This window comes from Dasypus novemcinctus, chromosome 9, assembly GCF_030445035.2.
Source record: "Dasypus novemcinctus isolate mDasNov1 chromosome 9, mDasNov1.1.hap2, whole genome shotgun sequence".
Taxonomy (NCBI): Eukaryota; Metazoa; Chordata; class Mammalia; order Cingulata; family Dasypodidae; genus Dasypus; species Dasypus novemcinctus.
The window spans coordinates 85,555,391-85,581,671 of record NC_080681.1 but is presented as its reverse complement, the minus strand read 5'-3'; the positions used below and the strand labels follow the sequence as shown (position 1 = coordinate 85,581,671).

Below are 26,281 nucleotides of genomic sequence, written 5' to 3'. Positions count from 1 at the left end.
CTCACTAATGTCATCTGTGCCATTTTACCCCTCACTCTCCATAACTGGGTCCTGGTCAGATCCTGTAGCGTACCAAGTTACTTTCCTCCACGGGGCCTTTGCACATGCTATTCCCTCTGCCTGGAACAGTTGTCCCTTATTTTTCCCAAGGTTAACTCTTTATAAATGTCACCTCCTGAGAGAGGTCATCCCTGCCATCCTCTGTTGGTTATCTTCATATCGCTTGTTATGACTTGCAATTATTTTAGCTCATTGTGGATTAAAAAAAAATTCTCTTCTAACATGTAAAATCTTCAAAGATGAGGGTGGTATCTGCCTGGTGCATGTTTGTATGCCCAGCACCTAGCAGAAACAGGCACATAGTACATGTGCAATAAATATTGTTGGATGAATGAATGAATGAAATATTAATAACCAAAAGGGAGTCTGTGGAAGCCAAAGACAGTCTACGGACTCTTCCCCTTGCTGGCAACCTCCCTCCCCCATCTCTTGCAGCCATCCTTCCGCTCATGCCCAGCTCCTCTGCTGCGGTGGCCTTCCCACCTCAGTTCCCTTGAGTGGCACAGTCATCCCTGCTTCGTGCCACGGCCTCATCAGCTCTGACCTGGCCAAGCTCTCGTCAGTCCATTGAGTCTGCATGGCCGTCCTTTAAGGTAGGTACTGGGACTATTTCCATTTTAGAGGTGGGGAAACAAAGAGAGATCACGTCACTTATCAAGGTCCTAGCGCTAGGAAGTGGGGGAGCCAGGACTCCAGGTCAGGCGATGGGAAGCGGGACCCGTGCCCCACCCACAGCCCTCCCCCACCACCAGGGATGAGCGCCTGGGCGTGGCCCTCCCACACTCGACATCTGTTCAGCCATTCGACATCTCACCCAGGAGCATTTTCCAAACTTTCCTGATTTGTAACGGTCACCCAGGACACCTAAAATAAATACAGAAGTCCACATCTCTTGCACAGTGATCTGTCTCAATAGGGCTGAGGTGGGCGTCCAGAAATCTGCATTTTTAATGATTGCCACAGATGATTCTACTGATCCGACAAGTTTGGAATACACTGACCTGTGAGATAAATCTTTAACTACTCAGCATAGTTTACTAGGCCTTTTATGAAGGACTCTGCGCACTTCTCTGGCCTTACCTGCCCTTGGCACCCCCTGCACCGAGCCTCCACCCCATCTAAACTAGCCCGCTCGCCGTGGTGTGGAAAGCCCGTGTGCGACCCAGCCTCCGTGCCCTCGCCTCTGCTGCGTCCAGCACTGCAGCGCCCTCCCGTCCTCCCTCCGCTGGTCTCATCCTCCTTCCCAGACTCTCCATCGGCTGCCATGTCCTGTTCTCGGAACCGCACCGTTGCACACTGGCAAGGTCGTGCCTGGGGCTTAGAATTCCAGGACTTCAGAGCTGGGAGGGAGGTGGAGACCATGACATCCAACTCTTTCATTTCACATATGAGAAACTGAGACCCACAGAGAGGGATCAGCCTCCCCAAGGTCACAGAGGGCTGCGACAGAGCAAGAGAAACAGGTGGGTCTGGAGACTTCTGCTTCGTTCAGTGAATTTTTCAGACTTGCCTCTCAATTGGGTAATTCTAGAGAAATCCATTCTCAGATCATGAAAATGCAGCATAGCTGGTCCCAGAATGCACCTTATGCTCATTGTGGGCTTCCGAGTCACTCACTCAAACGACACTGAGTGTCCACCACAGGCTGGAGCGTAGTGTGTTTTCTTCCTTTTGGTAGATTGACCTACACACCAGGGCAGAGCGGGATGCGGGCCTCAGGAACCACAGTCATTGTCACCCTTGTCACTCGATGACGCTCAAGGAGGCCACCTTGTACTGCGTGACCACTGAGCACTAGCCTCGGTGCTAATGCACACTCCTCGCCACACCCCCCCGAAGTAGGCCCTGTCCCCATCCTCACTTCTAGGCAATGCTTGCCTTGGGCCGCAGGTCAGAGCCCAGTGTGGGGAACCCTGGAGGACAGCGGCCTCCAGCTGCCGCTGGGAGGGGGAGCGCTGCCAGTGAGGAGCAGCGAGCTCGTCTTGAAGCAAGAGTAGCTTGGCCTTGGGGATGTGCGGTGGGGAGTGTGCTCGAGGCAGAGGGCAGCACTGAAAAGGGTTGGAAGAGGGAGCAGTGTTGGGTCAGTGCCAGAGGAGGGTGGGCGGGTGTGGAGTGGCCCCACCGTTTCCACGAGCGCCCTCTCCACGGCCGAGCGGATAGGATAGCACAGCCGGTGGGGAGGCCCTGAGCTTGGGACCGGGCCTGCAGGTCTGTGTCGCCAGGTCTTTAGTTCCAGGACTGTTGCGCCAGCGACTTTCCAGGGCACGTCAGGGACCGAATCCCACCGCCACCCCTTCCCGGGGTCATGAAAAGGCTGGGTGTCCACTCACAGGAGTCTCCTCTGGGTGGGGGTGTGAGGGAAGAAAAAGCAGACATCCTGGTGTGGCAAGCCCGCGTGGGTCGTGTGAATACAGGTAGTGTGCCTGTGTGTGTGGTGTGGGTCTCTGTGTGGGGTGTGCGTGTGTCTACATGTGTCCGTGTGGCATGGGGTGTGTACCTGTGTGGAGTGCGGTGTGAATCTGTGGGGTGTACATGTGCCTGTGTGGTGAGGAGCACGTGTGCATGTATGTGTGTGTGGTGTGGGTCTGTGTCTGGCGTGTTTGTGTGTAAATGTGTCTCTGGTTAGAGTGTCCGCGTGGTGTAGTGTGTATTTGTGTGTGTACGGTTGGTCTGGTATGAGTATGTGGGGGTGTGCCTGTGTCTGTATGCATGTGCTTGTACGTGTGTGTGTGCGTGTGCACGCACGTGTGCTTCTCAGGGACTTGCTGTCTGTCTGTCTCTGCAGACGCGTGTCTGTGAGTCCCAGTAGGTGTGTGTGCGTGTGTGTGTGGTCTGTGTGAGAGCTGTGGGTGCGGGTTGTCCTGTGCGGTGTGCTCCCCTCAGCTGGTGTTGCGCACTCTTTGGACAGCTCACTAGGTAAACATTCAATAATGTAATTTGGAAGCCCCGTCCCCAGGGCCCCACTGTGTGGCCAGGCAGCTGGTGGGTGGTGGCCGGATTAAGACATTAGCGCGTTAATGCGACACCAAAGCCTACCACCCTGGGCCAGGGGAGTGCCTGCTGACATCCCGGCGGTGCCCAGGGCTCCGTGGGCCGGGCAGCCCTTGCCACATCTCTCAGAATCACAAAGAGGCCTTGTGCTCCGAGAGGCTCGGAGCGCTCAGGGGCTTGGTAGACATGAGCTCATGCCTCCTGGTCCCATCAGGAGGAGGTGGGTGGCCTGGCTGCCCATCGAGCCACCAGCCTCACCCACACCATGGGAGCCAGGCTGTGGGACGGGTGGCACCAGGCTTTGGATCCCAGCTGGCCTTTTTGCCTGGGCAAAGTAGGCGCTGAGTGCTTGTTGGATGAACAAATGAATACCTTTCTAGGAACTTTATTGAAATTCCTCAACAGCATGGCCCAAGACCCTCTCACCTTGGTATTCCCAGTGCCTAGCAGTGCTTGGTACATAGTCAGTGCTTAATTATGGTGTATTGAGTGGTTGGACTGCTGAAAGAGAGGAGATTGGGCTGGAAGTCAGGAGGCCTGAGTCAGGGCTAATTTGCACCTGGATCTGCACTGTGACCCTTGGAGATTCCTTTATCTCCCTGGGGGTACTTAGCTCCCCATGGAGTAAACAGTGGTGCTGGTTCTAGCTTTTAGTGCTAGGCTCCATGGGTATGTAGATGGGGCAGGGTCTGAGTCCTTTTCCCTGGGAACTGAACCTCTCTTACTTGTGGAGGGTTCAGGATATTGATACAAATCCTTGTTGGGGAAGGTCCTCAGGATTGCCCAGAAAGGGCAGGTATCAGTGCAGTTTCCCACTAACCTTAACCCTAACCCTAACCCTAACCCAGCCTGCTCGGTGGGAAACTGCACTGATATTGAAGATCTTCCTACATGTCTGCGCTGTATGAAGCAGCACACTTCACATTTTGTCATATTCATTCCCACAAAAAAACTGTGTCTTCATTAAAATTTCAGAAAGGGAAATATATTTGCCCCAGGTCACTGCGCTAGTAAACCAGGGAAGCCGTATGCAGCTGGAATTGAACTTCTTCACCACCAGGTGATACTGCGATCCCTTGAGGAGGGGAGACGCTCAGCCTCTGGCACCTGAGCAGGGGTCTGTGGAGGAGTCCTGGCTTGGTCCAGTGGGGGTTGGGAGAGACTATCTGACCTGAAGACTACTGAGTCTTTGTTTTAGTGCTGGAAGAGTCTTGACTTTTGTGAGTCTGTACTCCTCAGAGTCGAGGAGTTTGAGTATTTATGCTGACCTCTATGGCTTTCACTCTCATTTATTCCCCCTACTTTGAGGGGGGCTGTCCAAGGAGGAGACTGTAGGAAATGAGAGAGAGAATGGCAAGGGTACCCTCTCTGCTTCTTGGGACCCTCAATTCTTAGAATCCTAGCTTACGCAAGTTAAATGCTTCCTGGGAGGTTACCTAGCCTGAGGCTTGCCCATAGTTAGTTATGGAGCAAGTTACTAGAAGAGTTAGATTATGGACTAGGTTCTTCAGTTCATTTTCACTCTATTTAGCTCATCTCCAGCTCAACTCAGTTTAACTCAGTGTAGTGGAACTCAACGAATCCCCCTCAACCTGCCACAAATCAAGTTCAACCAATTCAACTCAACCCAAATCAAGTGACTAGAACAGACCACAGCCCAAACCAATCTAATCAAACTCGACTCAACTTACCTAACTCGACTCCCATTCCAGGCAGGAGAAACCGCGTGAGTGAAGACATGGAGGCAGGATTGGGTTTTGCTTGCTTGGGGCCAGTGGGCACAGAGGAGCCGTAAGCCCGGCCAGGCTGGCCACAATAGCACGCAGGGATGGAAAGGACTAAGGTGGCCCAGACTGGGAGGGACCTGGGGGCCTCACCGCGCAGCTGCCGTGCCTTGCTGGCAGTGGCTTTGCCCACCTTCTCCACCCGTCCACACCCTGGCAGACGTGTGAGTTCCTGGGAAAGGCTCAACTTCCCAGAGAGAAGAGAACCACAGAGCTCTGCGCAAGGATTCCCAGGAGCGGCAGCTGTCTGCTGGGACCTCAGATGGGCTCCTGGTGAGGACGTTCTGAGAGGACACCCAGTGCAGCCTCCTCCCACACAAGTCCCCTGTCAGTCTGGCAGAAGCTGGGAAATGAGGCTGCTTTCCTTCTCTGGGGATTCTAGAAAGAGAGGAAAATGTACCCTAGAGCGAGCCAGGGATGGCTACACCACCACGGCCTCCGCAGCGTCCAGCCCCGGCCCTGCCACTTGTTAGCTCTGCACGGGGCCTGGGGCAGGTCGTTTGTCTCTCTGGACCTCAGTCTCCACATCTGTGAAATGAAGCCTCTGTACAACCACGGCCAATGTCCAACAAGGTAGCTTGAACTCGGCGCCCCGCAGCAGCTGACCAAACAACAGCCCCTCGTCCAACCGCCCGACCGCCGGGCTGCGCGACGGGGAAGCCCAGGGGTGAGGCAAGCGGCTCTGGAGAATGACGGCCCCGTGTGGGTCCCTGCCCCGCTGCTTACACCCACCCTCCCCTGAGCTTCAGTTTTCTCATGTGAATTTCTCTCACAGCATTGAGAGGATAGTTGAAGGCACTTCAGGTAAATCCTGGCACCTAGAAAATGTTCAGTAAATGCTTTTATTGTTACCCCTTTCCTCTCATCTTAGCTATAAATGGAAAAAAAGGAGAAAGCTCATTTTCCTCGGCTCTGGGCCTCAGCTTTTCCACCTGTCAGATGGGTGCTTCCAGCCACTTCAAGGCCTCTTTCCCCTTGATGGTCTAGGATTTCCAGGTTATGGCGGCCCCTGCGTCTAAGGATCAAGCAAAGGCAAGGGACTATGGGTTTGGGGGCGGGGGCAGTCTTCCAACCTGAGGGTCAGAGCATTCCTGAACCCACAAATGCTGCAGAGCTTAGGGACCCCCTCTCCCTTCTCTTGCCTGCAGCCCTCCCCTGGGGCTGCCATGGGAACCGTGCAAGCCGATCTGCAGCAGCTTGTGATAAATATGCATGAAGGGGCTGTGGTCGCGGCCCCTCCTCAGGTCCATTTGGGGCACCTCAGTGAGCTAATTGAGGGTGGCCATTGTCCCGCTGCTCCCAGCGCCTGGGCCCCGTTTTCACACTCAAGTGCCTGGCCTCGGTTTAAAGTGGTCGAGTGGCGGGTGCTATTTTATTCAACAAAAGCCCCTTGAGAGGATGGACAGAGAACTCTGTGGGCCAGCCCATTGCCTGAGCTCATTCCTGTCCCCGGCCAGCGGAAAGGGGGGTCGTGCCAGACCACCTGATTGCAATTGAGGCACAGGCGGCGTGACGGGTACAATGGAGGCTCAAGAGGCTGGTTCAGCGCTGGGATGAATAGAGGGGACACTCTCCCTTCAGCAACCTCCCCCTCCCGGCTTAGAACCTGGTGTAATTTCCCCCCAAATCGGGGGGCTCTCCAGGATGAGAAGGGGAAAGGAATAGAGCCAGAGGCCCTTTGAAACTCGCCCGAAAGGCCCTGCTCCTTTGCTCCCCTGCCCAGCCAGGAAAGCGTCCGCTCAGCCTGATGATTGGACAAGTGACCTTCACAAAGGGTGGGAGAGGCCACAGGTGGAGAGGGGGAATGCAGTGAAGACTGGGGTGTCTCGCCCTCATGCAGAGCTCCCGTCACGAGGGGACTCTGAGTTAAACCCAGAGGCAGAGAACAGCACGCCCTCTCACGCGCTGCGGTGGCCGCCCCCCGCCACGGTGGCCGGAGGCTGAGGTGGCCCGTGGAAGCCAGTTCTGGGTCCTAGCTGTGAAAGAAACAGCTGCAGTAGGGAGCGGAGGGCAGCCCACTCTCACCCACGCTCCTCCCGGGCTGCGCGCCATCGGGGAGGGGGCTCAGCGTGGAGGAAGGCGGCCGAGCAGACCTGAGCACCCATAAACCTGACCAGCTCTTGGGGGAGTGTGTGCTCCCATTTTAGTGATGAGGAGACTGAGCTCAGAAAGCCAAAAGGGCTTGCCCAAGGCCAGGCACCGTGGAGAGAGCCCAGGTTTTGGACGTGGTTACCTATGGTCTTGACCCCTGCTCAGTCACCAGCTGAGACGACCGAGGGCAACTTCCTCACTGTGTGGAGATGGGGAAACTGAGGTTGTAAGAAGTGAAGGGATGAATCTAGGATCACAGGAAATGACGGTCAGGGCTTGAATGCAACCCAAGTCTCCCATGATTGGACATCCTTCTGGAGATACGGTTTGAGACCTTCTACACCTTTCCATGAAGGAACAGCTGTTACTGTCTCACACCAAGAGCTCTCTGTGGCAGGTCTGAGTTGACACTGGACATTTTGGACAGGAATAGACCACGGGAGGCACATTTGTATATTGGCCTTTGTCTTCAAGCTCCCCACCCGCTCGTGGACCACGCGGGGTCTCCTTGCATTCTCCCGCCTGCAGCTTCCCTGGACTCTGAAAACGCGGAAGGACTCCAGTAACCCGGCCCGCCCTGCCGCTGCCCCTCTCTTCCTCCGGTCCTGATTTCCAGGGCTGGTAAATCTCCCCTCCGGCCCTGATTCTGTCCTCACTCTGTCACTGACCCCCTTGTGGCCTTGGCTGAGTCACTTGCCCCTCTGTGCCCACTTTCTCCTCAATGTACTTAGACCTCTGGTTCTTAGGGTTCTCCACTGCTCTGTCTTGCATATTTTGGGGCCATATATGGGCTGGACCAATGATCAACTTTGATAAAATCCAACAAATGAGAGATTCAGAGAGAAAACCCCCAAAATTAAAACAATTAAGCAAACAGACAAAAAACAGAAAATGGAGGAATCTGAGAATGTTTTGGAGGAGAAAGTGAGGGGATGAGGGTGGGTGGAGCACGTAATCGCCTCACCTTGTAAAGCTGACACAGGCCAGAGAAAATGGCCATGCTTCTGGGTGGTGCTTGGTCCCTGGTGAGTGGCAGGAGGGCTGCAGGCAGGCAGATGCCAGCCCTACGTAAGAAAGAGCTTAGCAAAGCTAATTATCCCACAGTGGAGCTAAAGTAAGCCCTCGGGTAGTGAGGTCCCCGTGCCCAGAGGTGTGCGAGCAGGGACTGGTGCTTCCTGGGATGATGTTTACCTGGTTGGAGGTTGATGTCTCCAGGTATCATCTTACTGGGTAAGGTGACTCCAGGTTCCTTCGATCAGACTCTAGAATTTTTTAAGACACTGAAAGTGGCTTGGGTCTACTGAATGCAATGAAACCACCTGGAACTGCTCGGCAAATAACTGCCAGGGGAAAGGCGGCCCACCATGCCAGGCCTGGAGGAATGTCCATAGGGAGTCATGGTAGACAGGCCAGACCACAGCCTTGGCAAGACCAGATCATTCCATCACAACTGAGAGGCGTTGCTAGGATGGAATAATTCTGGGGGCTGTTCAAAATAAACTAGGCCACTGGGATTTATGGCTGTGTGGAGGGGTGGTTGTGGGCATGGCTGTCACCCACAGGTCGGGTGGGTGTGTGTGCTCAGCAGGGCCCCTGCTGGACTATTGGCCAGGTAATCAATGAGTATTTTACTGAGCAACTATTATGTGTTGGACTTTGTGCCAGGGGCTGGGGTTACCACAGTGCACAGGACACAGCTGGCCTTGCTCTCAGAGTGCAGCAAACAGACACAAAAGCACAATATTAATAAATGACCTTTTACCTAGTTCTTATTCCCTGCTTTTTCTTAACACTTGTATCAGTCAGGATAGGATAGGTATGGTGCAAAACAAATAACCCCTACATCTCAATGGCTTAAAACAACAAGGGCTTCTTACCACATATCATACCACAAATCAACTGTGGGTACTTGGCACTTCCTACTCACTCAGGAACTTGGGCTGAAGAAGGGTCTACCATGGCAGAGAGGACAAAGGGACATGGCAAGTTGCTCAGTGTCTCTTAAGGCTTTCTCCTGGAAGTGGCACACATAACCTCGCTCCTGTTTCTTTGGCCAGAGCAGGTCACATGGCCACACTTGATGTCAAAGACAGTAGGGAAGTCTGTCCTTCCATATGCCCAGAGAAGGGGGGCCAGGATCACTGAAAAAGCCCCAATGACTCCCATGGGGTTTTATGTCCATTAACAAATTTAAACTTCAACGCAGCCTTATGAAGTGGTCATTTTCTTATCCTCATTTTACTGATGAGGAAACTGAGGTACAGTGAGGTTAAGGGACCTTTCCGAGGACACAGAGCTGGCCAAAGCGGCAGGGCTGGCTGTGCACCAGGCAGTCTGGCTGTCAACCATTCGCTTCACTGCCACACACGGAGACAGGAATTACAGAGAAATACAATTGAGAAGGCCAAGGGATTGAGGGAGCTTATCACCGAGGACCTGGGCAAGTACGGGGCAGGGGTCAAGGAGGGCCTCTGAGGAAGTGACCTTTGTCCTGCCAGGAGGGAAGAGTGTGTGCTTGGGGGGTGGGGGTGGAGAAGAGCGGCCCTTCCGGCTGAGGAGGAGCCTGGCGCCCTGAGGAGCTGCTGGTGCCCTTGAGGCGGCCAGGGCTGTGCTAAGGATTTTAGAGCAGAACCCTCGGGACAATGGGAAGCCACTGAAGGCCACGAGGGAGGAGCGACAGGAACCTCAGACTGGGCCCTGGAGAGATGGGGGATCTCATGTTGGCTAAATGAAAAGGTGATGCCAAGAAGCACTGGAAATCTGAAACCACATTCGTTCCCTGATTCATTCAGCATGCTCTCGTGGAGCTCATATTAGAGGCCTGGCGCAGCCATGAGTCCATCAGCTCCGCCTGGAGAGGCCACTCAGCCAGCCAGGGAGATGTGGAGGCCACAGGCAATCACAAGTCACTTTTAGCACTCTAATCGTGTGACTCAGGATTGTGGGGGCATCAGTGAAGGTCAGGGAAGGCTTCCCGGAGGAGGTGAGCCCTGAGGTTGAGCAAGTGTCTGTACTTGGATAACCTGAAACCTCAAAGGCACTTCCTACTCTCCATGAACTGCAACCCCACCTTGCCCTGAAACCCAGACCCGATGCAAGGTTTCTCTGGACGCCCCCCCGCCCCTCCCCCCCCCCACACACACACTTGAACACTTCACTGGCTTCCCTCTCAGGTCATTTAGTCCAGCCTGCTTTGTAGCAGTATGGACACAGCTGCCACACATCCTCCCTTCCCCCATGTGTCTGTTCCTTGAACTAGGAGACGTGACTCATTCGCTCCTTACTCCTGGTGTCAGGTGTGAGGCCTGGCCGTGGAAAAGGTTCAGGAGAGGTGCTGTATGTGTCAGCAGTGAGCAGAGTGCCAGGCACATAGTAGGCCCTCACTGAAAAGCTGTTGGTCAACTGTTGGATTGATTCCCCTTTGACTCATCAAATTCTAGAATCTTACTGCTGGGAAGGACCTTCGAAAGGCACAGAGAGGTCCTGAATGCACAGCAGTTAGCAGCTATGCAGGATTAGAACCCAGGGCTTCCAGCTCCAGATCAGGCCCTTTCTATTGCCATGACCATCAAAGATGAGTCCCCATTCTTGGACCTTGGCTATTTGTGGAATGACCCTGGGATTATTTATTCATTCAGCAAATTCCTACTGTGCTCCTTCTTTGAACCAGGCCAAGTGCTAGGGACTAGGAGTCAGAAGTGAATAAGGGGGAAGCGGGCTTGGCCCAGTGGTTAGGGCGTCCGTCTCCCACATGGGAGGTCTGCGGTTCAAACCCCGGGCCTCCTTGACCCGTGTGGAGCTGGCCCATGCGCAGTGCTGATGCGCGCAAGGAGTGCCGTGCCACGCGGGGGTGTCCCTCACATAGGAGAGCCCCACGCACAAGGAGTGCACCCCGTAAGGAGAGCCGCCCAGTGTGAAAGAAAGTGCAGCCTGCCCAGGAATGGCACTGCCCACATTGAGAGCTGACACAAGATGATGCAACAAAAAGAAAACACAGATTCCCGTGCTGCTAACAACAACAGAAGCAGACAAAGAAGAACATGCAGCAAATAGACACAGAGAACAGACAACTGGGGGGGGGGGAGAGAAAAAAAAAAGAAGTGAATAAGGGATGTCCCTGATGTCACAGAGCTGTTGTCAGGTGATTGAGTCTGAGTGATCATTGCAGTGATGGAGGGGAGCCAGAAGTGAGGGGCTACAGGCACATAGAGATAACTTCAGCCTGGGGACATTGTGGGGCTCTCCTGGAGGAGGTGACATCTAAGCTGGTAGGATAAGCATGTTCCAGGCAGAGGGAACAGCATGAGCAAAAGCCAGGAGAAAGGAGGGGGCATGGAGGGCCCTTGAAAGTGTGGTTGGCCCCACCTGCCTGGAGCTGACGATAGGGGCAGGGGCGTGTATTGAGGAGGGAGAATCTTGCAGAAAGAGGGTGTTTCTGTTTCTCTACATCCTGGACACTGGGATATGGGGGTTTGTAGGGCAGAGGGAGAACTGTCCTCAGACACGGATTGAGAACCTACTGTATGCCAGGCCTTGGACTCAGGACTCTCCCAGCCCTCATCTCCTAGGTGAAACCCCTGACCTTTTGGGTTGACTGGAGAGAGCCAGCGTGCTTCATTTTTATCCGCCTTCCTTGTGGAGCTGCTGCCAAGTGTCTCTGAGAGTCAGTCCAGACTCCACGGGCAGGCCACTGCCTGCCTTGAGGCACCAGGAACGCCCCCTCTAACCCATCCTCTGGCATCTGTCTGCAGGGCCACCAGGCCCTTCTTGCCAGGCAAACTGGGAACACTCCCAACGCTCCAGCACACATCGAAGCCTGGGTCCTTGAGTGGGCGGCTACTCAGGCTCGCCCTGTCCTGCATGCTGGCTTGGGCCATTCCCCCTCCCAGCAGGTGAGCTGGGGCCCACTGAGCCTTCAGCAGCTGGGAGGTGTCTATTCTGCTGGGATAAGGAGAAAAATCATCTCATTTTAAGTCGACTTATCTGAACCACACACCTACCGTGTGCCCTGCCCCCTGCTAAGCGCTCTGGAGAAATACTCCATGGCCACGGCCACCCCTATGTCCCACCTGCAGGTTAAGTGTGTGATGTGAGAAAGGCTAATCCCCTTCAGTGCTGTACTGGTCTCCCGGGTTGGAACCCAGGACGTTCTTGATCCCATCCTCCTCCTTCATCCTGGCAGTCCCCCAGTCCTGTCGATTCTACCTCCTAAACGTTCTCACATCCAGCCCTTGGTCTCCATTCCCTCCGCTCTTCCTGAGTACAGGCCGTCATCACGGCTCATGTGGGCTCCGTGGTAGCCTCTTACCTGGTCTTCTTGCACCACAGCATGGGCAGGGGCACCCTTCTAACATGGAGATTTAACCAGGTTTCATTTTAAGCGTCTCTTGCTTTCAATCCTTCAACTCTTTCTCTCTGACCTCAAGATAAAAGTCCAAACTCATTAGCTTGGTATTTGAGCCTGTTTTAGTCAGCCAAAGGGGTGCTGCTGCAAAATACCAGAAATTGGTTGGTTTTTATAAAGGGTATTTATTTGGGATAGGAGCTTACAGATGCCAGGCCCTAAAGCATAAGTCACTTCCCTCACCAAAGTCTGTTTTCACGTGTTGGAGCAAGATGGCTGCTGACGTCTACGAGGGTTCAGGCTTCCTGGGCTCAGCTCGCCTCTTTTCTCCACAAAGTCAGCTGTAGACTATGAGGTTCTCTAGCCTTTGCCTCTCTCCACAAGGTCAGCTGTAGACTATCAGGTGAACTGCTCTGTTTGTCTCCCTGGGGTCTCTGCCATGTGTAAGGAGCCATCTCTATTCCTCTGTGTTCTTCTCCTGGCTCAGGTCCTCTCTTCCTGGGTCCTGCTTCTCTTTCCTCTGTGTGCTTACTTCCTGGGACTCCAGCTTAAGACTTCAGCATTGAACTCCAACATCAGAAAACTCCCTAGTCTGTCCTTTGCCATGCCTATTAACTCAATCACGCCCAGGTACAGACCAGATAACAAACATAATCCAATATCTATTTTTGGAATTCATAACCATATCGAACTGCTACAGAGCCCCATATCAACTTCCAGACTGCTCCTCCAGGGTAGTATATCCTTTAAAAAAAATCTTATGTTAAATTGGCCCAGCACTTAGTCTCTACTTAGCTAAGGAATTCTTATCCTTCTGGACTCAGCTCCAGCCACTCCTCCTTCAGGGAGCCTTCCCTTCAGAGATCTCTCCCAACCCTTCCAGCTTTTCTCTCTCCTGATGAATTTAGCTATTTATGCTCCCTCCCTCCTTCCCATCTCCCCTCCCATCCTTCTTCAACAGATGTTTTTGGCCAGCTAGGTGCTAAATGCTGGTGAATATTGAATAAATGAATGAAAGTATAGTATTATAAGTGCTATAATAGAAGGAAGCCTGACATTACAGAGCTGTTGTCAGGTGACTAAGTCAGAGTGATCACTGCAATGGTGGAGGGGAGCCAGTGGGGGTGGGGGGGCTGCAGGAGCAGAAAGGAGGGTGCGCCTGACTCCTTATGGGGCAGGGTGATCAGACAAAGCTTCTAGAGGAGGTGAAGGCTAGACCAAATCTTAAAAGGGTACATATTTGTGATGGTTAGGCTAATGTGTTAACTCTGCCAGGTAATTGTGCCCAATTCTGTCAAGCAAGCACTGGGCTAACTGTAATATAAGGACATTTATGGACCTTAGTCACCAGTGAGTTTACTGCATAGACAGCTGACTACATCTCCATCACTCAGGGAGGTGGCCATTAGCAATGAGTGACGCTTTATCTAATCAGTGGAATGCCTTAAAAGGGGAAGTGATTTCAGCATTCAGACAGAATTTTCCAGCTTGTCTTTGGAGAGCCAAAGTTTCCCTGAAACTCATCAAGAACCTTCATTGGACTTCCATCAGAGCCCCTGGTTTGCAGCCTGCCTGCAGAGCCTGGCCTTGTGCATCCCCACAGTCACATGAGAAACTCTTATAAAATTTAACACTGTTGACAGGTATCTCCTGTTAATTCTGTTTCCCTAGAGAATCCTGACTAATACAATATTTTTTAGTAGAGTTCCAGGTAGAAGGAACAGCATATGCAAAACTGGAAGGTGTAGGGAATTCTGTATGTTTATAAGTGGGGCTGGAATATAGAGGGCGTGTGAGGGGAGCAGGGGTGAGGGCTGGTGAAGCCAGGGCCAGATCGTGACGAATCTGGATGGCCTGAGTCTTGAGCCCCCTGATGCCATCCTCATCACCCACCACCCTGGAGCACTCAGATTGCACTTCCTGGCAGACAACGAGGCCACCTGTGACATCTGTTGTGGGAACCTTGCTATTGAGCCCCCTGCCTGCACCAACCTCGGCCACCTTCTTAGTCAGCTGGCGCCATCGCTGCTTCATCTGACTAAGGTTTGACGGTGCCCTGAATGTTGATCTGACACAATTCCAGACCAGCCTGGTCCCTAACCTCATGTCCACCTCCCTCGGGCCACGTATGCCCCCGTTATCCCTGCTGAGAAAGCCTACCACGAACAACTTCCTGCGGCAGAGCTTGCCGTGAGCCAGCCAAACAGGTGGTGAGCTGTGAGCGCCGCCATGGTGAACACAGCGCCTGCTGCCTCCTGCACCGTGGCAACACGGCTCCCAGAATGTCAGGGCCGCCATTGCCACCATCGAGACCAAGCGCAGCGCCAGTTTGTGGACTGGTGCCCCACTGGCTCCGAGGTCAGCATTAATCACCAGCCTCCCACTGGGGCACCTGGTGGAGACCTGGCTGAGGTAAGCAAGCTGCGTGCGAGCTGAGGACACCACAGCCGTGGCTGAGCCTGGGCTCGCCTGGACCACCAGTTCGCCCGATGTGTGCAAGGTGCCTTTGCTCTCGGGTATGTGGGTGAGGGGTTGGAGGAAGGAGAGTTTTCTGAGGCCCTGGGGGACATGGCTGCCCTGGGGGCGCATGAAGAAGTGGGAGCAGATAATGGGGAGGGAAAGGGTGAGGGTGACGACTATTAATCTGTCTGTGCATTTTTTTTCTATCTGGCTGTGTCATCGTCTTTTTTGGCGCGACGATTCACCGCGTGGGGGCCCGTGGAGGCCTGCGGCTCTTTGCGCCCGCGGGGGCCCGTGCCTCACCACGAAGGTCTGGGGTGCCTTTTTTCTTTATTCACCAGGAGGTCCCAGGGATTGGACCCAGGAGCTCAATTGCTTGAGCCACAGCCACGTCCTGTCTGTGCAATTTTACACTCTGTGTCTTGGTCTGTCTTATTTCTGTTCTGTAAAACTGTCCATCGTAGCTTTACGCAGTCAATAAAAGGGAGGTTTTCGTTAGAAAAAAGAAAAAAAGATAGAAAAAACTCTGCCCACCACAAACAAACTTCTTCTCCTTCTGAAAAGAAAAATACCAATCACAGGAGCTACTGCCTGGGTTCAAACTGAGATACCAAAGAGGAGCTGACCAAGCCTCAACCTCTTCAGCCTCACACAGAAGCCACAGGCCGAGCCCTGAGGTCCTGCTAACCTTGCGGGCTTTTCATCTCCACGGGGGAGAGTCAGAGCTGCTGCCTTTGGGGACAGCCTACTGAGCCCCTTATTAGCTCCCCTGAAGCCAAACCAGAGCCAGAACCCTTCTTCTCCCCAACAGTGGCCCAGAAACACACGACTGAGCAAAGGGCAAAGCCCTAATTCCCCCCACATGGCTACCCAGTTGCCTCCACACTATTTACTTAGAGTGATTTTAGCAGAGGTACCTTTTCCCAGTGAAATCTTACCGGGAGTCTTATCATATAAAACCAAACTGAAGGGCTACTTGGGCTGAACCAGCGTCCACCCCGGCCTCCCCTTGACGGCCACTGACCCCTGCCAGGGACACTGTGGCAACCAGGAACACAGGAAGACCCTTCTTTGATTTGAAAGCACACTGTTAGCGTTGACTAAATTTCCACATGGAGACTTGGGTCCATTTCTGAACTTTCGGTACTCTTCTGTCAAGAAAACCACCCGCTTTGGTTTGAAAAATGAATTTCAGCATCTGATAGGGCCAAGTCTCCAGGCAGAATTACCAAAAAGGACCTCCTCCTAACCGCCTCCAGAGTGGAAGGCTTTGAGCAGGGGCATGACCCAACCTCGTTTTTGCTGTAGAAGGATGACTCTAGCAGCAATGGAGAAGAGCAGGGGTGGGGGCAGGGGCTTGCGTGGTCACCCATGTGAGGGCACAGATTCCAGAGACAGTGAAGAGGTAGATCCTGTAAGTCCTGGTGACTGATGGGGGGGCGGGCGGGGGGAGAGTGAAGATCAGCACTGTTGCAATCCCAGTTCCTGGGCTCTGGCCACAGTCCACCATGGGGCCCGTCAAATGCCTGGACACTGTCCCTGGGCCTCTCAGCTTGGAGCCCCTTGTGTCACTTACACTGAACAGACCCAGTGTCTTGTCTGGCCCTGGAGGCTTCAGAGGGGATGCTCTGGAACTGGCCCGAGGGCTTCACGTGCCAGTGTCTTGGCCGAGATGAATGGAGCTTGAGGGACATCCTGGGCATTCAGCCTTTATATCACTGTCTGCTTCTGGGGACGTCAGGATGGGGCTGGTTGGAAGGGGGTGAGGGTGAGGGGAGGCAGCAGAGAGAGGGTGACTCCTTGGCAACCAGAGGGACAGCAGATACTAGGCAGGCTGAGCTCTTCTGAGGGTTTGGAGAGTAAGGAATGAATCAGAATCAGTTTCAACAAGCATTAATTGGAAAGTGGATTTGGCTCAACTAATACAGCATCCACCTATCACATGGGAGGTCTAGGGTTCAAACCCAAGACCTCCTGACCCATGTGGAGGAGCTGGCCCACGTGCAGTGCTGACACATGCAAGAAGTACCATGCCATGCAGGGGTGTCCCCTGCATAGGGGAGCCCCATGCGCAAGGAGTGCACCCCTCAAGGAGAGCTGCCCAGCATGCGCAAAGTGCAGCCTGCCCAGGAGTGGTGCTGCACACACAGAGAGTTGATGCAGCAAGATGATGCAACAAAAAGAGACACTGATTCCTGCTGCCACTGGCCAGAATGCAAGTGGACAGAGAAGAAACACAGCAAATGGGCACAGAGAGCAGGTAACAGGGGGAGGAGGAGAAGGGGAGAGATAAAAAAATAAAAAATTAACAAATAAATAAATAAAATCTTAAAAAACAAAACAAAACAAGCATTGATTGAGTTATGACTATGTGCCAAGCACTGTGCCGGAGCCCCCTGCCCCACCTTTGCAGAGAACCCACTTCAATTAACAGCAGCCCTGGTGCAGGTGAGGGAGGCTGGCAGAGAGAGGTATGGACCACAAAGGAGAGAAGAGGCCGGTCGAGGCCAGAGGAAAGGAGAGAGGGCTCGGGAAATCCAGGGGCAGCCCCGGCCCTGGCCTCACAGGCTTCTAGCAGCGGGGTCCCGGCCTGCCGCCCCACGCCCCTCAGAACCCTTGACAGCTCAGGGGCTTCCCACTGATTCAGTGACTGGATTCTGGCCACTGTCATTCTCCACGGGACACATCCTTCTTCATGCTGGGACTTTGGGAACTCCTTTCCCTCTGCTCCACCCGTCCGGGGATATCTGCCTCCGGAGCTCACTCACCCTGGATTGTTGGCTCTTTCCTGGAGACTTGCAGGCTCCTCACCACTCCTGACAGCTCTTCCCCTGGATCTTGATCTGTTTCTCCCAACCATCCATCCGCCCACCCCTCCATCCATCCATCCATCCACCCATTCATTCAACAAATTCCGATTATCCTTCCACATGGGCACTAGAGCAGGCCCTGGGCACTACCAGGCCTTCAAGCCCCTGTCCTCGTAGAAATCACGGAGCAAGGAAGAGTCAGACAATGAATAGGTAACTATAATGCAGAGTGACCAAAGCTCCAAGAGAGGGAGCCCAGAGGCAGGGCTCCTACCAGTATGGGGAATTCAGAATGAGCTACCCAGACCCAGGATCTTAGAAGATCCTAGGGAAAGGATGAGGATAAGAGTCCTGGTCAGAGGGAAGAGCATGTGAAAAGTCACAGAGGTAAAAGGGCATGGAGTCCATGCAGCTTTGAAGGAAGTGCCTGCAGGGCACTAATGGCATGTGCCTATGGAGTTGTCAGCTATTTCCTGCTCCCCCGTTCTGAGCACATGGAGTGCCCCCTCTGGCCCTCTTGTAGTTGAATGGTTCTAAGTGATGAGCCAATGAGTTGTGAGAGGAAGTGGCAGGTGTCACGTCCAGGTTTAAGTATTTACTTGCCAGTGTGAAACCTTCATGACAATCTTTCCTTCCGGCACAGTGACTGGTGGCATTTAAAATGGTGGCTTCTCCGTTAGCCCAGGTCCCTGAGTGGCCATGATGAGCAGAGCCCCCTGTCAACCCTCCATGGCCGGGTCGTGGGAGTGAGAATACACTTTGCTATTTTGAGCTTTCTGAGATGTTATTTACTCCAGCTTAACCCAACCCATCTGGACTAGCAGAGTGACAGTGAGGAGTGTTTCCTAAGGAGAATCAATTAAAGAGTTTTAAGCAGAGAGAGACAAGGCGAGACTGTCTGCTGGGGGGAGGGTGAGCCAGAGGCGGGGGCTGGACATCACGGGGCAGCAGGGAGCGCAATCTGGACCACGCTGCAGTGACGAGGCTAAGATGGTGAGGCGGGACCTGGGGCGATGAGGGGGTGGGTTGAGAAACTGTGGAAGGAGGAACCGGCAGTTCTTCAGGTCTTGAGAATTGCATGTGGGAGAAGACAAGAGTGGCATCAAGGACGATTCCCCGGATTCAGGCTGGGGGACCTGGTGGGAGGGGGGTGCCTTCTCTGAGATGGGCGCACTGAGGTGGGCATCCAGGGAATGAAGAGTTCTGGTGGGATGTGTGGGGTCTCAGAGCCTGCGGGATGGCAAGGAAGGGTGTTAGCAGGCCCTTGGCTACATGGGTCTCAGATCAGGAGAGAACACAGGCTGGAGGTAGATCTGGAGGTCAGAAGCAGAGATGGTGACTGACGCCACCCTTTGGGTGAGCTTGTTCATCCCAGGGGAGAGTTTAGAGCGAGAAGAACAGGCAGCCAGGATAGATCCTGGAACAGAGGAGCAAAGAAAGTGAAGTGGCGTCGAGAACCTTCCAAAGGGAAGCACACCGCCCTGTGTCACCCGGCCCAACCCTCGGGGTGGGGGATCCTTGCCCAGGGGTGGGGGCCTCCTGCTGCCCACAGGTCTCCTCTCAAGCCCCAGAGGCTCAGGGTCTTGTGTGGGTCTTCGGTCCCCTCCAGTCGCACTGCTCTTCCTGCTACCTCTGCAGTGAAGTGAGGACATGGAGGCGGGCGACTAGTTCGGCATCCAGAATCTTCAGTACCAAGCAGGGAGGCAGGGGGAGTAGTAAGTTTCCAGATCTCTCTGTTGCTGAGGATCTAAGAGTCCAAAACTTTCAGAAAGTCAGATTCTCAGATCTTCCGATTCCTGTTATCCTAAGACCCTGTGGTCGGGGCCCACACTAACCTCTTCCATCTCAGAACTCTGGTGGTCAAACAGAGTCACCCAGTGTCATCCTCGCCTGTGCTGTCTCCCCCTTGAGCTTACGCAGATCATGCGTGCGACTCAACTCTTGGCCAGTTCCCCCGGTGTGGCAGACGCCACCTCTGCTGGCTCTCACCACGGAAGGTGCCGTGAATCCTTCGGGGAATGTGGAGTCGCGGAGACTCAGGCCTTGAGCAGGGACTTCGCTGCTTAGTTTTAGCCTTTTCTGAGCCCCTGAACCCGGAAGGCACCAAGAACCAAATGGATCTTTGCAAATAACTGTTTTGCAGCAGCTTCCTCTCCAGGGCAGGCAAAGCCAGCCAGGGAAAGAGCCTGGAGTTTGACCTGAGCCTGTTTCCTGGGAGGAGGTGGCCAAGCTTCCAAGGGCGAGGGCAACTCCAGCGCTGGGCCCCTGGCCCGCCCCTGCCGCCACCCCCGTCTCTCCATGTGCTCGGGCCGTATTAATGATTTAAGGAACAATTATTGTAAGGCCGAGTTTCTGTTTCACCAACGCCAGTGTTCCATCCTGCAATGAATTCCAGATGGCGGGAGCTCCCGGGGCGGGAACGGGCTCCTCGGAAGGTGGCCTTCCTCTGCGGAGGGACAGCGGGCCCGGGCCAGCCGGCCGTCTCCCCGACACGCGGGACTTCACAAGTCACCCGACCCCTTTCCAGTTTGTTTAAAACCTTTTTCTTTTTTCCATGCAGATGTTCCTCTGGGTGAGGGCTCTTTATAGTTTTGAAAAGATTATATCAGTTTTCCATGATATTGTGTTACTGTGTTCCTTGGGCTGCCCCCTTTTTAATAGCACTAGGAAGGCCAATTCCTGAAGCAGACATCACTAATGGAATGTAGAGAGGGAGCTTGAGAAGCCCAGCAGGCCTGGGGGACGGGCCCGGGGCTCCCACAACGCAGGAGGAAAACAGGCTGTCTACGGACTCCTTCCAGGGGTGGCTGCCATGGTCAGCGAGCTGAGAAAACTGCTTGGGCCGCGCATTTTTCGATGATTATCGAAGGTGTTAAAACAGGGACAGAGGCACATGTCTGGCTGCAGGGCAGGAGAGGCCGCCACACAGTTTTGCAGGCTTCAGCTGTCTTGAATCAAAACTATCACTTTGATACTGGAAAATTATTATGAAAATGTTAGTTTTGGGCCTTGGAGCACAAAGCAAAGATCGCCTGGAAGGCTGGGGGCTCTTCGTTGAGCATTTGTGTCGGGTCCAAAAATAACCTCTCCCAACTGCTGGATTTCACCTTTATCCGGGCTTAGCGGCGGCTCCGTCCTGCCCCGCTGCTCTCCTACCAGGGGCCCCACAGAGCATGGGAGGGAACCGGAGGCCACCTAGGCTACAAGCTCGGCCAAGCTTCGGGGGGCAGGGGGCGGGGGGCTGCGGTGAGGTCAGGGTTCTTTGGGGAGAAAGATAAACTTCAGGCTTTGGAAGAGAAAACCAACTTATCAAGGGAGAGAAGGCAGGGAGTGGGGGGAAACGGACATCTTCCCATTTTCTGAAGGCCTCTTACCAGCAGGAATCAGCCTCCTGCTTTACAGGTGAGGCTTAGAGTGGCGAGATAACACCCCAGGGCACCTGGGGGAAGCCGTGAGCTTCAACCTGCACTGATCTAACCCCAAAGGCCAAGAGCGAGAGAAGACGGAAGAGGGAGGCTGAAGCACGCGGGCTTGGGTGGGCAAGGACTCGTGAGTGGGAGGGGCAGCCACGCCGTGGACCCTCCCCATCCAGGGTTAGGGCAACGTGGCTCTTAGGCGCTGGAGGATTTCAACAGCTGCCGTGCACATTCTGGCTTGATTTTCTCGTGATCCAAAGCCCTTTGCGGGCTTTTCCCTTCTCAGAAAGGAAGGGGAAGAGATACAGACATTTCCTGACCTCCTACTGTGTGCTGGGTTTTGGGAAATGGAGACAAGGGAGGTACAGTCCCTGCCCTCAAGAGGCTCACTGGCGCCTGGGAAAAGCAAGGGCAGGATGGGACTGCGGGAACCTGGAGGAGAGGCTCCTGACGCCCGCAGGGGAGGCCGGGAAGGTTTCCTGGAGGAGCCTGCTCCAGGCTTTGGAGGCCAGGAAGGGAGGGCATCGCTGAGCTGGAGAGCAGGAGGCGCTCCCCAGGGGCAGAGGCTGAGAGGTTCCTGCGGGCAGAGCTGAGTCGGCTGCATCACCAGAGTTTTCATTCGACAAACTCGGCTCTGGCAATGGCGTTCCAAAGAGCTGGGGCAGTTGTGCCAGGAGTTGCTCTGACTCAGCGTAGAGCTGCTGCCGTCAAGCCTTGGCAGGCCTCTGCCAGGACAGAGGGAGGGACATGCTGTGGGACTGTGGACCCCGGGAAGGGCTGGTACCAGTAAGGCATGGTCATCACTGTCACCGCCATCAGCTTCATCATGTTTGCACAGTGCCCAGTTGTTGGCCTCCTCTCCTCAGCTCTGCCCTCTCATTTCATTATACATTGTACCCAGACCTGTCCACTGAGCAGAATTTGGCTCCTGGGCCTCAAACCTGTCCTCGTCCGGTGTGATTTCAGCCTCTAAAAGCTCCCTCCCCCTACTCTCTACGCTAATGCTTCGTGTCCATCTTTGAGACATCCATTCCTGCAGGGCTGAGGTCTCTGTGGGATGTTCATTCTTGGGAATGATCAGATCTACTTTCAGGTCAGAATTCTTGGGTTCAAGTCTCAGTTGGCCCGCTAACTTGCTGGGGTGAGAAGCCACTCACCTGGGCCTCAGTTTCCTTAATTGAGCCAGGGAGCTGAGGAACCCTGTCCTTTCTGCCTTCCTCCCCTAGGGTTGGAAGGGCCAAATGAGGTCAGGGATGGTGACAAGTACTTTGTAATTGATGAGGAGGCAGCCTGGGGCTGGACTCTGGCGCTTATTGGCTGTGTGACTTTGGGGTATTTCCTTCCCCTCTTGAGCCTCACACCCCAGAAGTTCTTGTAGGTGGATCTGAGGATGTTCCAGCCATGATCTCAACTCCCCACTGGAGTGCTCGTGCAAAGCTACAGGTGTAGAATCCCGTGCAGCTCCGTTGGGACCTTGCTACTGTCCCAGACTTAAAGGCCCTGCCTGGTCTGGTCTCTGCTTAACTTCTCCAGCCTCCTCTCTCCTCTCTGCTCCCAGGGAGGAAATGAACCGGGTCATCCCGTGCCTCAGACCCCTGGCACATACCGTTTAAGTTTTTTGTTGAGCTCTCTGCCCCAAACTCTTCCCCTGGCTTACTCCTACTCAGCATTCAGGTCTCAGTTTAAAAGTCATTTCTTCGGAGGGACCTCTTTTACTCCTGTCCTGTTCTATGTTCTCTTTGTACATAGCATGTCCTTTTCAAATCATTAACCCAGTTTGTAAACTGTATATTTATTTGTGTGCTGGTTTGCTTTTACCTGCCTCTCTCAGACTGTCAACTCTATGAAGTCAGAGACAACGTCTGTTTTGTTCACTGTGTAGTCCCAGGACCTAGTCCAATGCTTGACCCACAATTGATATCCAATAAATATTTGCCCAGCTGACTGAATGTACTTTCCAGTAAACTTGGGGGTCGTTATAAATGTGTCCATGTTCCCGACAGGAAAACTGAGGCTCAGAGAGGTGAGGCAACTTGCCCAACATCACACAGCTGTAGAGTGCAGTTCAGGCTCTGATAAATCTGGAGAGCCTGTGCTGGGAGAAAGGGGAGGTAAATCAGAAGGGGTGACAGGCCCTGGAGGGGTCTGTGGCCCTATCCCTATGGCCTTTCAGAGCCTCCGTGCTGGGCAGGCCGGTGAGGGCTGATCCTGGTGGACACCCTGAAGCTCTCCCACGTTCCTGCCGCCTACAGGTGCAACCCACATGAGCAGGTGAAAATGCGGAGGTGCTGACAGCTCTCAACCCTCTCCACCCCGGGGCATCTGGTTTGGATTTGGTCAGGGTTTTTTACTAGTTATTTTAGAGACACTTAAGCCTGCACATTACACCTTGAGTCCACCACATGGCTCCTCCAGGGCCTCATCGAGCCACCCAGGGGCAGGGAAAGGGCGTCCCACAGACCTGCCTTAGGGAGAAGAAGAGGTCACCCCATCACGGACCAGGCAATCAGTAAGTGCTCCTGGCTGCTAACGGTGCGGTGCGCCGTGCCATGCGGAGATGTGGGCACTGAGCTCGGCCTCTGAGCTTCCAAGGCTTCCATCAGCTCCAAGCCTCCGAGGCTTCCATCGCTCAATCTTGATATTCCCATCCAGCATTGTCTGTTGGTCGCTCACTCACTGCCCCTCCGTGCCCTGGACTCACTTAACGTTTGCCTTCTGTAAACATGCTCCGTGCCTCCTGGCCTCTCTGCCTTTGCTTATGTGTTTGCCCCTGCCAGGACTGCCCTTGCCAATGTGGGACAAAGTATCATGAATCCTTTCACATGGACCCAGTGTCTTGCAGAAGGCAGAATCAGAACAGTATTCTGGCTCTATACAAGCAAATTCTTTCCATTAGAGCTGCCCAGCAGTGGGTCAAACTGCCTCAGCTTTGCCCAGCACCTGGGAAATCCTCCATCCGCAGAAAATGGGGCCAGTGACGAAGGTCTGCTTCTAGCTGGGGCTTTCTCTTATCCCCTCAGGGGTTCCTCTGCCTTGGTCTTCACTTCACAACCAGCTTTGGGCCTCACCTGAGCCCCTGCCATTTGCCCCAATTCTCCTCTTTCGAGCCAATCTCCTCTCCCTGACACATCATGTCCTGGTTACTGCCCTGACGCTGTAGCAGAAACTTCTTTCATCCTCTGAATGTAAGGTTTGCATGCCTCGTGGAGACGGCCTGGTGTGGCTGGACCTGCATGAGGGATGGAGACTCCCAGCAACTGCCTGATGACTCTGGGTAGCCCAAAGGCTCTTGGTTTCTAAGCTCCTGTGATTCTAAATTTTATTTATCTAATGTGATTCAATTGTTTGATGCTTTTAAGGATTCCAAGTCCTTACGAGTCCATGAGACAAGGGTTCTAGGGTTCTATGAGTTTACGTTGCCCTGTATTTGCAAGTCTCCAGGGCCCAACAGAGGGTCACCTGGTACGTATTCAATATTTGCTTATGATCCTCTTAGAGTTTCTGCCTGTACGTGTCTCGAGTCTATGACTCCGATATTCTATTAGCGCAATTTCCCTGATGCCTCAAGGCTAAAGCTGGCCATTTCATTCAGTGTTGACAGAGACGGAACCTTCCACTTTCCAATTGATTGTTGCAGGGATAGCTTAATAGAGGTTGCCGAGAGTCCGTGTGTGGGTGGGAGGTAGAGCTAGGGTGGCACGCCCCACACATGGGCCAGTTTCCTTTCCAGCCCTTTCTCTCTCTCTAGATACGGCAGTCAGATGGAGTCTTTGGGGCCAGCTTTCCCTGGGACAGGCCTGTATACTCCATCGGCTGTGGAGGGAGGAAGAGCCTGTGGCCCAACATCACATGTGCCCTGGCCTGTGGGGCCTGTCTCAGGCTGGGAGGAGCTCTTAAAGGAGCAGGCTGGAGCCAATATGGCCCCTGGCCCATTGGGCCTCTTGCAAAAGGAAATGGAAGCCTCCAGCGTCTTCAGCCCCTCAAGGGTTAGATTCCCTGGGTGTTTGAGGTCAAAAGGGAGTTTCGGTGCTTTCCTCAAGGGAAGAAAGCCCAGGTGGCTTCTAGGTTATCTTTTCATGAGCATACACCTGAAGTGAGCCCTGCCCCAGACCGATTGAATTTCTTCTTAAAGTTCCAGGCGCAAATGGCTGACTTGAGCTGAACAACTGAGGGTGAAGGCAAGGCATGGGAGGGCACAGCTCTGGAGAAAAATCCCCTCGGGGCAAGGGAGATGGGCTCAGCATCCTGAGGACAACAGAGGGATGCTGCCCAATACTGATGGCAGAATTCCCTGGGAAGAAGATTCTAGCCTAAAACTCAGAGCTAGCCAGTCACAGAGCAGGTTGCCTGGGCAGTGGTGCTCTCCCCGTCACAGGGAGTAGGAAAGAGCTGCAGAAGCCCCAGGCTCATAAGGCTTTGAAGGGACGTTGGCCATCACTTCAAAGGTCCCTTTCTTTTGAGGGGGTCTATGATCACCTTCAGGATATCACAGCTAGAAGAGGCCTTCCAAGATAATTGAGGGCCACGTCCGTATGGAGAAACTGAAGCCACAAAGAGGAAATGACTTGCCCAAGGTCACACAGTGAGTTGATAGCAGAGCTGAGACAAGGTGCCTAAGACTGCCTCAGATCAACGCTAGTTTTTTATGAGCAACATATCCAGGTCAGATATGTGGCTCTCTTGGCACCTGAAATACATGGTTGTAACAAACTTTTAGAGCAAGCTAGACCTGGTTCAAAGAAATCATTCCAAGCCTCATTCTTCTTCTGTACAAAATGGTAATAACAAGTTTCCATACCCTGTGCTTTTCAGACTGTTTGTGGGGAAAGACTACTTTTGTTGTTGAAAATTTCCAATTCATCGTTGACCAGAATTACTTTTGTGAAATAAAATAAATTTGTTATGGCAATTTCAACTGTCTGTGGAAGTTTCTATTCACTAATGTTCAGTTTCTGTGGACTCATTGCAAACTGGTAACCAAAAGGGTTCAGAGACCAGCTGGCACCAGTCCACGGACCACACTTTGAGAGGTGCTGATCTAGGCAGTGTGTATTCAAGTATTTCTTGAATAAGTTCAAGGCAGAGGAATGAATCAGCATGAATCACAACATTATCATGTATTAAGCACCTGCTCTGGCCCTGGTGGGTTCCACACATTATTTCATGCAAAACCCCTCCCGCCTGCCTGGGTGGTATCATGACCTCATTCTAGAGGTTTCTCTCTGGTCTCCACGTTCTTTCCCGGAAAGAAATGCCCTGGATGATGATCACCTTGTACTCTCTGCTCTGCTCCGGAATTGGTCGTGAAAGGGTTATTCGGGTTGA

The 26,281-nt window shown here is 53.5% G+C and overlaps 1 pseudogene; it reads left to right on the top strand.

Moving 5' to 3' along the window:
• Positions 1-11,968: 11,968 nt before the first annotated feature.
• Positions 11,969-14,913, top strand: LOC131279876 (tubulin alpha-1C chain-like; annotated as a pseudogene).
• Positions 14,914-26,281: the final 11,368 nt, after the last annotated feature.